The sequence below is a fragment of the Equus przewalskii genome, chromosome 31, assembly GCF_037783145.1.
Source record: "Equus przewalskii isolate Varuska chromosome 31, EquPr2, whole genome shotgun sequence".
Taxonomy (NCBI): domain Eukaryota; kingdom Metazoa; phylum Chordata; class Mammalia; order Perissodactyla; family Equidae; genus Equus; species Equus przewalskii.
The window spans coordinates 276,876-288,683 of record NC_091861.1 but is presented as its reverse complement, the minus strand read 5'-3'; the positions used below and the strand labels follow the sequence as shown (position 1 = coordinate 288,683).

General features: G+C 41.5%; 1 long non-coding RNA gene across 1 annotated transcript; it reads left to right on the top strand.

Moving 5' to 3' along the window:
• Positions 1-4,882: 4,882 nt before the first annotated feature.
• LOC139080621 (uncharacterized) lies at positions 4,883-8,932 on the top strand. Its single transcript, XR_011535254.1, has 3 exons — positions 4,883-5,178; positions 6,757-7,031; positions 7,827-8,932. It is a non-coding gene; the product is annotated as an uncharacterized lncRNA (long non-coding RNA).
• Positions 8,933-11,808: the final 2,876 nt, after the last annotated feature.

The following is an 11,808-nucleotide window of genomic DNA, read 5'->3' as shown; positions in this document are numbered from 1 at the left end:
ATATAATATAGTTCATATTAATGAATATAGCCAATTGAATTTTCATTCTGGTACAGTTTTGTTTTTCCTCATGTTAATTATTGCCTCATTGTTTCATTTACTTAGTTTGCTGTGTACAGGCCTTGCCACTAATTCAACCCCAAATGCTCCAATTAAGATATAAACTGATCAAATACATTAAGTAGCCTATTGGGTTGTTTTTATCCTGCATGTGGAACTAAGATCCCAGAAGTTAATACTTTGTAATTTTTCTCATAATATTCTATCAAGGTTATTTTCTTCCAATACTGAAAAAATAACCAAAAGGTGAAATGATTTAATGAACCCTCACTAGGGGATGCTGACTAGGGGAAATACTCAGGTGTCAAGCTGGTAAACAAGTGAGGACGGTGAGGGCAGGAGCACGTGGAAACAAGGCAGGTGTTGGCTGCTGAGGCAGATCCCCGAATAGCGCTAACATTAAATTATGTTCCCCTGATACAGTGGATTCATTCATGCCGTACACTTGTGCATATGCATCTCTGTGTCCCCAGCATATAGGCTACTACTTGATTCCTAATAGGCAATAGATATAAAGCCCTTGACTCTGACACAAAGCAACTAGTAAATATTACATTTGTATATGTGTAACCCACACCATCTACTTAAAAACCTGGTTTTCATTCTAGCTTTCTAGGGACCTTTGTTATGGAAAGAATTGCGAATTTCCCCAAATATTTTCGCGTTCGTTATTTTCATTTGATCCTCACAGTGTCCAAAGAATTAGACTGATTTTGAACTCTGGCTGTTGTGCTTACTAGTTGCATGAAAGTTACCTAATTTCTTTTCTCATTTTTCCCAAAGAAATTGGGGATAGCCTCACAGGACAGTTGTAAGGATTAAATGAGATAATCTATGTAAAGCACCAAATACATCTATTAGCTCTTGTCAGCGAGGTAAAACCTCATTAACCTATTTGATGATCAGACAAATCAGGACAAAGTTCCGTGACCTGTATTGTTTGCACAGTGCATTAGCGGCAGATCTGGCCTTAACGATCAGCACCCACTCAATCACAGTCGACAGTCAGCGGAGAGTCTCATTCATCCTGCCTCCCAGCGCCTAAAACACTGTCTGCCAAATGATAGGCACACGCGTATGTGATGGATAAATTAACGTAAACAAAATAAGCTAATGTAAATGGTCTCAGAGATTTAGTTAAACGAACTGATATTTCAAATAGGGAAACTGAGCCCCAGATACTAAGTGAGCCTTGGGCATGTTTTATGTTTGTTTTGTCTTGTCTCTTTGTGTCTGCATGGTGCTTTTTGAAAACTTAAAGTAGTTGTCAAATTAGATTTGGCCACGTATAAATAGAAAATCCAAATTAGTGGCTTAAATAGGATAGTTTATTTCTCTCTCCTGTAAAAGAAAAACTAAAAGTAGCCAATTCAAGCTGGTAACTCCAGGTCAGCAGGAACCCAGACACGTGTCTTTCTACTTCACTGTTCTTAACACACAGCTTCCATCCTCAATGTTGTCTTATGGCATAAAGTAGCTGCTGGGGCTCTAACCGTTTGCATTCTGTCAGGAAGGAGGGAGATGGGGAGGGGAAAGGAGTACTTCCCAGCTGCGCTGGCCCAGGAGATCACCTAGATGTCCCACCTAACTTCCCCTTTCATCTCGTTACCCACCCTAGGTGCAAAGGAAGCTGGAAAATGGATTATTTTATCTGGGAAGCTTGTTGCCTGGGTTAAAGCAGGGTTCTGTTATAACGAAAAAAGGGGGAAATGAATATTTTAGGGTAGAAAGTTTCTGTCAGAGTTGTCAACATTTTAAAAATCAGAAAAATTTACGTAGAAATTTGGATTTCTCCCATAAAAATCAGCAGAAGATGGAGCCGAGTTTGGGGCCAAGGAGAAGTTTCAGCTGGATTGGAAGGGAGAGCCAGCTGGATGCAGGAGGCCCATGGAGGCTAGCCTGAGGAGAAGAGAGGGGCCGAGGTCCTAGGGCATGAGGGCTGATTTGGGGTCTGGCATTCTGGTCTGAGGAAATTAGAGTTTGAGAGGATTAATCTAGTAATAATGTGGAGGGTGGATTACACAGGGGAAGGCAAAAAGAACAACCGGGGAGCTTCTGCAGAGATCCAGGCAGGAAGTGATGAGGAAGCAGACAGGCAGTATCAACAGAAATGTGATGTAAGCTTCACATGGAATTTTAAATTTCCTGGTAGCCGCATTTAAAAAAGGGAAAAGAAACAGATGAAACTGACTTTCATAATTGATTTCACTTATCCAATATGTCTAAAATATTATCATTTGAACATGAATCAATATAAAAATTATCAATGAGATATTTTACATTCTTCATTTTTGTATCGTCTCTAAAATCCAGTGCATAGTTTGCAGTTACAGCACATCTCAATTCAGATGCTAAATTTTCATCAGAAATACTTGGTCTATATGTAGATTTCACAAAGTTTATAGCTGAACAAAACGAACAGACAAACAAAACAAAACAGAACCAGACTCACAGATACAGGAAACAAACTGGTGGTCACCAGAGGTGGGAGGGGTTGGGGGGGCGTGGATGAAATAGGTGAAAGGGGTCAAGAGGTACAAACTCCTACTTATAAAATAGATAAGGCATGGGGATGTCATGCACAGCATGGGGAATATAGTCAACAATATTGTAATAACTTTGTATGCTGACAGATGGTAACTAGACCTGCTATGGTGATCATTCCATAATATATATATATAAATATCAAATCACTATGATATACACTTGAAACTAATAGGATATAGTATGTCAATTATACTTCAACAATAAAAAAACTTATAGCTGAAAAAGTTTATTCACACATCCAAGTTATCCCAAATATACTTAACAATTTTTCCAACAACTGAACTGAGAATCTCTTTTTAAATTTAAGTTAATTACAATATAAATGAAATTAAAACCTCACTTCCTTAATCACATTCACCTCATTTCAGTTGCTCAGTAGCCATGAGTGGCCAGTGGCTTCCACAAGGGACAGCACATTCCAGGCAGGGAATGAAGACAGAAAGAAAAGACCGAGTTTGAGACACATGGCTCATAAAAGATGCTCGCCAGATGGAATACTTCTGACAAGACTCATATTATTGTTGTTTTACAAAAGCACTAAACTTATCACCATTCCCTAGAGAGCAGGGAAATTTACCCCAGGTCTCTTAAAGGCCTGGTTCGTTGCCCCATCCTATTTCACACTTTCACAGATCTGTAATGTTCTAGAGAACCATGTCTTAATTGTCTCTGGATCTCTAGTACGTAGCACAGGCCGTTAGAGTTTCTTAATGAAGACGACGTTCAGCATAGCCTAGACCTTGCTTCTCCATCAGCACTTCGTTCAGCAACATTTGAAAACGATATGTTCAGCCTTCTTAGTCCAATTTTCGCTTTGTCTATTTGAACCACCGGACGTGACCTTCCAAATAGCACCGCTCAGGGATGGTTTCTAAGGTTATGCCTGCATAAATAAAGTCTGCCTGGTGCAGGTTTGTACCAAACTTCATCTTTTTTAGGCTTAATCCCAGTTCATGCTGCTGCACTAAATAACCCATTTGAAATTAAGGTGCATGTCTTTTTGACTGTTGCCTTTTATGAGGACAAACTCCAGCATTTAGTAGTTTTTGACCGACAACCACAGGGCCTTCTCAAAATGTACAACTTATTCATTTCAGTGCAACCTACTTGAGCAAGATGCTGTAAAACAGACTGAGTGGAGCATGACAAGACACAGCTTCACTCCCCAGGTGCTGAGGACTAGGTTCCCTTCTGCCTCACGAACTTGGGCACAATCAACTTCGCAGTGATAGAGTGACTGACTTTCGGTACAGCCAGAACCACACTGGTTACACATTGCCATGCTGTAGGTCGCAAGAAACAGGGTCAGCCTGAGATGATCTCAACTGGGAGAAAGGCAGTTTTTGGCAGCATCTATTAAAATTGTAAGTGTGCATTCCCTTTGACCCTCCAAATTCTACTTTTAAGAATTTACTGTATAGAAATATTTACAAAAATACATAAACATATGTGAGGGAAGGGTTACCTTTGTATTTGTATTGTTAGTTGTTATTTTGAAGTTTTGAAATGGCCCCCACAGCCATTGGTATCAGATTGCTATGCTTAATAAAATAACTTAAGTAAAATACGGTATATCCATACAATGGAATACGATGCAGCTGTTGCAAAGAACAAGATCTAAATAGATAGATAGATCAATCATAGATGATTGATAGATAGCTAATTTTTTAACACGGAAAAATTACCCATGATTTACTGCTGAATGAAGAAGGCAAGTTAGAGAACATACTATATTAAAATTAAAATGCAAGGATATTATACTAAAACTTTTAACAGTGGTTATCTTGGGGGTATTAAAATAGGGCAGAACGTGGGCTTTCACTTACATCAATGTAAATGTGCTTATTGTTTGAGGTTGGTTCAATGTATCATATTTATAATTTTCAAAGGTATTTTTAAATATATAATAATACTAGGAAAGTAAAGAAAAAAGAAAATATCTCAGCGGCAGAAAATCAAGGTTTCATAGAAAACAGTAATTTCAAGCAATGCCTTGTAGGGAGCAAAGGCAACTCTAACACCCTGGTCATCTTATTCTTGCCTCTGAAGTACAAGCCTTTTGTATACTGCTTTAGTGACCGTCCATACAACTAGCTCATTTTCTCAGATTCAGTTTCTAATGCCTTCTCTCTGGTTCATGTTCAAAATTCCTCAAGATAAAGGATCTGATGAGGTTGGCTAATCACTATTCAACCTGGATTGCTCCTATTGGGTAGAGTTCTTATATCAGGCCACTTAATGCTCCCTTTATAGCTCACTGGCTTTGGCTAGAGCTGTTTCACAGTGTATTCAGCTGTGGCCAAGTTTACAGGGTTATAGGACAAAAGACAAGGTGACATGCACCAAGAACACCCCCATCTTAGAAGAAGAATATGGGCAAGACATGCACGCAGCATTATACGGACCATCCATTATGCTTTGTCTTAGGTTTTATGCTATAAAGAGAGAAAGTTTGATGAGAATCAAGTCATCTAACTGTTGTTGCTATGTCATTAAGGAAGCCAGCCAAGAACCCCTTCTGAAGATGTGCTTGGCAGTGGACAGGAGGTTTGTCTTCATCGTGTTTTCCAGGTGGGTGCGTTTGTGTTCCCTAGACCTCCAGGTTGCACTGTGCATGCTTAAGCTCAGCAGAGTAGATTCCAGAATCAACCTTTTTGCACTACTTAAAGTTTTATTTTCGTTCAAAGATTAACTGATTGATGAAAGTTAAGCAAAAAAAAAAAAAAAAAAATCAGTGCTCTTGCTTTTGAAGGCATGAGAAAAGTCAAAATCTCAGTGGGTATAGGGATGAAAATGTGGCAAAAACTTTTATAGAATCTGAGATTCCTGTAATTTTGTTTTCTTGATATAATTAAAAGCCTTGTCTGGGTACTCATTTTTAAACTTTAAAAGGCAAGTCATTTAAACCCTCCAGAATAAGAGAAAGAAAGCAGAATAGGCATGTCCCCAAGGCTGTAGGGACGAACACTCCCTTCATCACATTTAATTTGAAAGTAGACATCTTCAGGCTGATAGGAATAATGTTAGTCTTTTCTTGCTGGCGAAAGGGTCATCTGTCTTTGAAAACCTATAAAAGTATTTACCTATAGGTATATTATATTATCGTATTACCTCTATATAGTTACAATACTTCCAAGCAGGGTAAGGTTCCTATTTCCTGTGGAAGGTAGTGGCAATATGGAAGGCAACCTACGATGTCCTTCACTTTTCTATGTCTCAAAGAAGGAGTCTTAATTCACCAAGGTATATCTGGTTGATTTGTTGGGCCAATGAAGTTTTATTATTGCACAAAGTCTGTCACATAGTTTTCATTCTCAGAGTCCCCCTCACAGTGTCTTATATGATCTTGTATGAGGATTTCAATTTATATCACGCAAATGGGTGTTGAGCATTTATCTTGTGCCACGCACAGTGTTAGGTTCTGGGATGCAAAGCAAGTACTCTCTATTTCCTGCCTTGAAGTGGCGCACACGGAGTAGAGAAGGCAGCCCTGTTAACAAGCACCTATAACGCACCACACACAGCCTGCCCCCTAAACCAGGTTAAGGGGAAGTTTACCTTACTTCACTGATTCTAAGGTACACGTGAACATTCTGAAATCGAGATGCATCTTACAATTGATGGTGTCTCCCAGTTATTACTGGTAGACTTTTTCCCTTTAATGACACACAAAACAGGTGTGCATCTTATCATCAGTGGCATCTTCAATGAAATACATTGGTTGTGTCTTAGGGTCACCCAGAGATGAGAGAAAGAGATTCTTGAGCTGGGTCCCTGAAGAACGAGTAGGATTTTGTTGGGTGGAAAGCAACGCGCTATGGCAAAATCCACTGATTACATGCGTTAGAGTCAGAAGACCTCAGTGCTAACTTCAGAGACTTTAGGCTGTTTGTTGCTTAACGGTAGGAGTGTTGTGAGGAGTGCAGTGTGTGCTGTGTGCCTGGCAATGTCCTAAGGTTTTAAATGTATTAACTAATTTAGTCCTCGAAACAAGACTGGGAGATAAGGTACTATTATTAGCCCCTTTTCATTTATTTAGTTTTCTTTCTAAGATTGGCCCTGCGCTAACATTTATTGCCACTCTTTTTTCTTTCTTTACTTCTTCCCTCCAAAGTGCCCCCAGTACATAGCTGTATATTCTAATTGTAGGTCCTTCTGGCTCTGCTATGGGGACACCGCCTCAGCATGGCCTGATGAGCAGTGCCATGTCCGCGCCCAGGATCCCAACCGGCGAAACCCTGGGCCACTGATGCGGAGTGTGCTAACTTAACCACTCGGCCACAGGGCAGCCCCTATTAGCCCTCTTTTAAAGATGAGAACCCTGTAGAGGTTAAATAAATTGTCCACGACTACACAGTAAACAAGTGTGAATTCAAGCCTGGGAGCCTGGCTACAGCTCTCCATCACTGACAGGAAGCTCTCGCGTGAGTGTTCATCAGAAGGCCTCTCTCTGTGAACTGTGATGTGTTGCACAGATGTTAATTGTTATTTAATGCAAGGAAGAGGGCTTTTCAGGTTAAAGGGGCAGTATGAGCAGAAGCTATAGTATTTTAAAGCATTCAGCAATTCCTTTTGGCTAGAGATTTTAGAGGGAGGAAGGGTTGAGGCAGGGCAGGATGGGGGCTGGAGTATCACTAGGCAGGAAGCTAGAAAGTTATATCGATGGCGGATTATAAAGTGCGTGACAGAGCATTTTGGCTTTTGGACTTTATCTATAGGCTATAGACAACTGTTAAATAATTTTGAGCTGGGGAGTGACTCAGTCATATCTGTGATTTAGAAAGATGATGGGCAGCAGCGGGGAAGAGGGATTCAGGTGCAGCAGGACTAAAGGCAGGAGGATCACTTAGGAAGCTGACTCTCTAGTCAGGCCAGACAAGAGAGGCCTGAACTTGGGCTGAGTCATGGGGATGAAGAGTAGGGGTCAGACTGAGAGCCATTGTAGATGGAGATCTAAGCCATCTCAGATAAAGACAGGTGTACTCGTCCTAGCTCTTTGGTGGGCTGGGTGCACACCATCAGAGGGCAGGCCAACCAGCCAGCACAGGAACACAGGGCCGGGGTTCGCTGTCCAAGTACTGCCAGGGAAACCCTACTTGTGCACCCATAATGACTCTTTTTTGGTTTGGTTAGGTTTGGTTTGGTTTGGTTCTTAATCTGATTTGCAGAGCAATGCTTTAATCACGACCATCTGTCATCTTATGTCCTTCATGAGCCAGCTGGAGTGGTCTTGGTGATCTTGTGGCTGTTAGATGACCTGGAAGTTATGGAGTGGAGTGGTCTAGGTTGGCGGCAAAGACCTCAATTTCCACAGGAATCTGGTAAGAAGAGATTCCACTGATAGCCAATAGTAATTGAGTGTCTGCTGTGCCCAAAAGACTAGTAAAGAGACTAGAGAACTAAGGAGAAAGCAAGCTCCTTGGTCAGCTGGGGGGTCAGGAAGGGGACACTTGGAAAAGTACTCTGAATAGCATATCAAACAATCAAATGAAAAAGTGCACAATGCAGTGCAAGCTGAGTGTGGGAAAGCAGCAGTACCTGCCACGTGTGGCCACAGTGCGCACTCTGCTTGGCTTAAGCTGCATAGAGGCTGGGTGGCCCTAGTGGGAGCACTGATTTCCTGGAGAGCTTGCTGCAGGAGTGGATCCGGGATGAGCAGATTCCCGACAGCTACCTCAAGGTCTGGTTCAATCCTCATACTCCAAAATCTCGGCGGCCAAGAGACAATCTCACCAAGAAGCTCTGAATTTGGGAGTGTATATTTATAGCCCTGATTCTATTCATCAAATTCTGTTGCATCACTCCAGGAGCCATGGCTGTTCCCTGATTACAACTAGAGAGCCCTTCCTCCACCATCTGACCCCACGGGGCAGTGAGAGGGTGTCACTCTGAAGGAGTTCACGCACTGGGATTGCCCCACGATCCTAATGGAGGCTCCCGGGCTGCCCCATCAGCGATGTGCCGTGAACCGCCAGGGGAGGGGCTCCAGTCCGGCAGAGCAGGAGCTGGGCAGGACTGGGACTCCGGGGAGCACAGGTCAGGCTCCCAGGAAGGAGCTGGGGCAGGCAGGTCCCCTCCCCCCACATCTCATTTTTTCAAGGGGCTCCAAGAGGTTCCCGAAGCTACCAGAGCAAAGTGGAGGGAGGGTGTGGTGTTTTCTGGGGGTTCGGTCTGCCTAGACCAGAGCTGTCTGTCTGATAGAAATATGATGCAAACCACACATGTCATTAAACAAAATTTAGCAGCCATGTTATAAAAATTAAAAGAAACAGGTGAAAATATTATCATTTCAACATGTAACCAATAAAAAATTTTATTAACAAGGTATTTCACTTAGTTCTTTTATACTAGTCTTCAAATTCCAGCATGTATTTTACACTGACATCTCAGTTTGGAATAGTACATTTGAAACATTTGATCGCCACTTGTGGACATGCACAGGCCTAGATGTCCCACTTGGGGCAGCCAAAGGAAACCCCCCGAAGCTTTGTCTCCGCTTTCCCAGGGCAGAGGCTGGAGCTTTCTCTTCCCCATGCTTCACTCTGCTCAGGGGGACTTCAAAGCCCCCCAGCTTCTGTTCTGGGGATGGCACGGCGTGCCCCTCCTGTAATTCCTCTCCACTCAATATTTATCCAATTCTGGAAACTTTCTTAAAAAACTGAATGGGGAAAACGTTTTTGTGTTTCCAGGTTTGTCATTCCCAGGCTCTTCAGCACAGGGCTGAGGGCGGGCCTCCTGCGCTGGTCTGAGACTCCTGTTGCAGGTTGGTGACTCCTGGATCAAGCAAAGCCCAAATCCACTTCTACCTCTGGACATTTCAGTTGTGTGTATGCTCTTTTCTACTTGAGGTAGTTTATGAATGGTTTTCTGTCAAGCACAACTAAAAAAGTCCTAACTGATATAAGGGCCTAATATTTCGTTTCAAGGATCTGGGGCTGGACAATCACAAAAGACCCCATCAAAACACCTCTGCTCTTGCTGCTATGCAAACAAGTTACTTTCTAATTGTCAATTCTCCCGTCGAATTCTCTAATTGTAGGTAAACAGGTACTCACAAGTTTGTTCAGCCTTTTAGGCAAATGTGTATCTTACAAACATTCTGATTTCCACAGCATTCTTCACTCATTCCAAATGCATGTCAAGCCCATAAAGCAATTTCTCCAAAGTACCAGTAAAGAACAAAATCTTTACTGAAAATTCCTAAACGGAAAGGGTATATTACTGTTCTTCTCAAATGGGATGTTTCTATACACTAACAATGAACAATCAAAAAAGGAAATTAAGGAAACAATTCTATTTACAGTGGCATCAAGAAGATAAAAATACTTAGGAATAAACCTCACCAAGGAGGTGAAAGACTTATACCCTGAAAACTATGTAACATTGCTGAAAGACATTAAATAAGACACAAATAAATGGAAAGACATCCCGTGTTCATGGATTGGAAGACTTAGTATTGTTAAGATGTCAATACTACCCAAAGCAATCTACAGATTCAATGCAGTCCCTATCAAAAACCCAATGGCATGATTTCCAGAGATAGAACAAACATTCTAAAATTCATATGGAATCTCAAGGGACCCAAAACAATTTTGAAAAAGAAAAACAAGAGGCTGGCCCAGTGTAGTGGAGAAGTTTGCACGTTCTGCTTCAGCAGCCCGGGGTTCATGGGTTTGGATCCTGGGCATGGACCTGCATACTGCTCATCAAGCCATGCTGTGGCAGCATCCCACATGCAAAGTAGAGGAAGATTGGCGGCACAGTGTTAGCTCAGGGCCAATCTTACTCACCCCCCCCCCCAAAAAAAAAAGAAAAAGAAGAAGAACAAAATTTGAGGACTCACACTTCCTGATTTCAAAACATATTACAAAGCTACACATTACAAATCAAAACAGTGTGATACTGGCATAAAGACAAACATATAGACCAATGTAATAGAATAGAGAGCCCAGGAATAAATGCTCACATATATTGTCAGATGATCTTCAACAAGGGGGCCAAGACTGCTTGATGGCGAAAGGATAGTCTCTTTAACAAATGATGTTAAGAAAACTGCATATCCATCGGCAAAAGAATGAACTTGGAACCTTATCTTATATCATATACAAAAATTAAATAAAAATGAATTAAAGACCAAAAACTAAACTCCTCTAAGAAAACATAGGGGAAAACTTCAGGACATTGAATTTCGCAATGATTTCTTGGATATGATCAAAGCACAGGCAACAAAAGCACAAATAAGCAATTGGACTACATCGAACTTAAAAACTTGCACATCAAAGGACACACTCAACAGAGTGGAAAGGCACCCTATGGAACAGGAGAAGATACTTGCAAATCATGATCAGATAAGGGGTTAATATTCAGACTACATAAAGAACTCTTACAACTGAAGAACAAAAATCAATTTAAAAACGGGCAAAGGGCTTGAACAGACATTTCTCCAAAGATGATATACAAGTGACCAACAAGCACATAATAAGATGCTCAACATCATTAATGATCAGAGAAATGCATATCAAAACCACAATGAGATACCATCTATACCCACTACCATGGCTACTATAAAAAAAAATCAGAAAATTGGGCATGGCCTGATAGTGCAGTGGTTAAGTTCACGCACTCTGCTTTGGCGGCTCGGTGTTTGCCAGTTCAGTCTAGGGGTGCAGACCTAGCACACTACTTATCAAGCCACACTGTGGCAAGCCTGCCACATATAAAATAGAGGAGGATTGGCACAGATGTTAGGTCAGGGCCAATTTTCCTCAGCAAAAAGAGGAGGATTGGCAGCGAACGTCAGCTCAGGACTAATCTTCCTCCGAAAAAAGATCATAAAATTATAAGCCTTGGGGAGGATGTAGAGAAGTTGGATCCCCGTGCAGTATTGGTAAGATTGCAAACTGGTGTAACCACTATGAAAACAGTATGACGGTTCCTCGAGAAATTACAAAGAAAACTACCATATGATCCAGCAATCCCACTTCTGGGTGTATGCCAGAAGAAGTGGAAGCAGGGCCTCGCAGAGGTGTTTCCACACTCATTTCACATCAGCACTATTCACAATAGCCAAGGGGGGAAGCAACTCAAGTGCCCACTGATGGATGAATGGATAAAGAAAATGTAGTATATGCATACAGTGGAATACTATTCAGCCTTAAAAAGGAAGGAAAGCCTGTCACATGCTATAACATGGATGAAGTT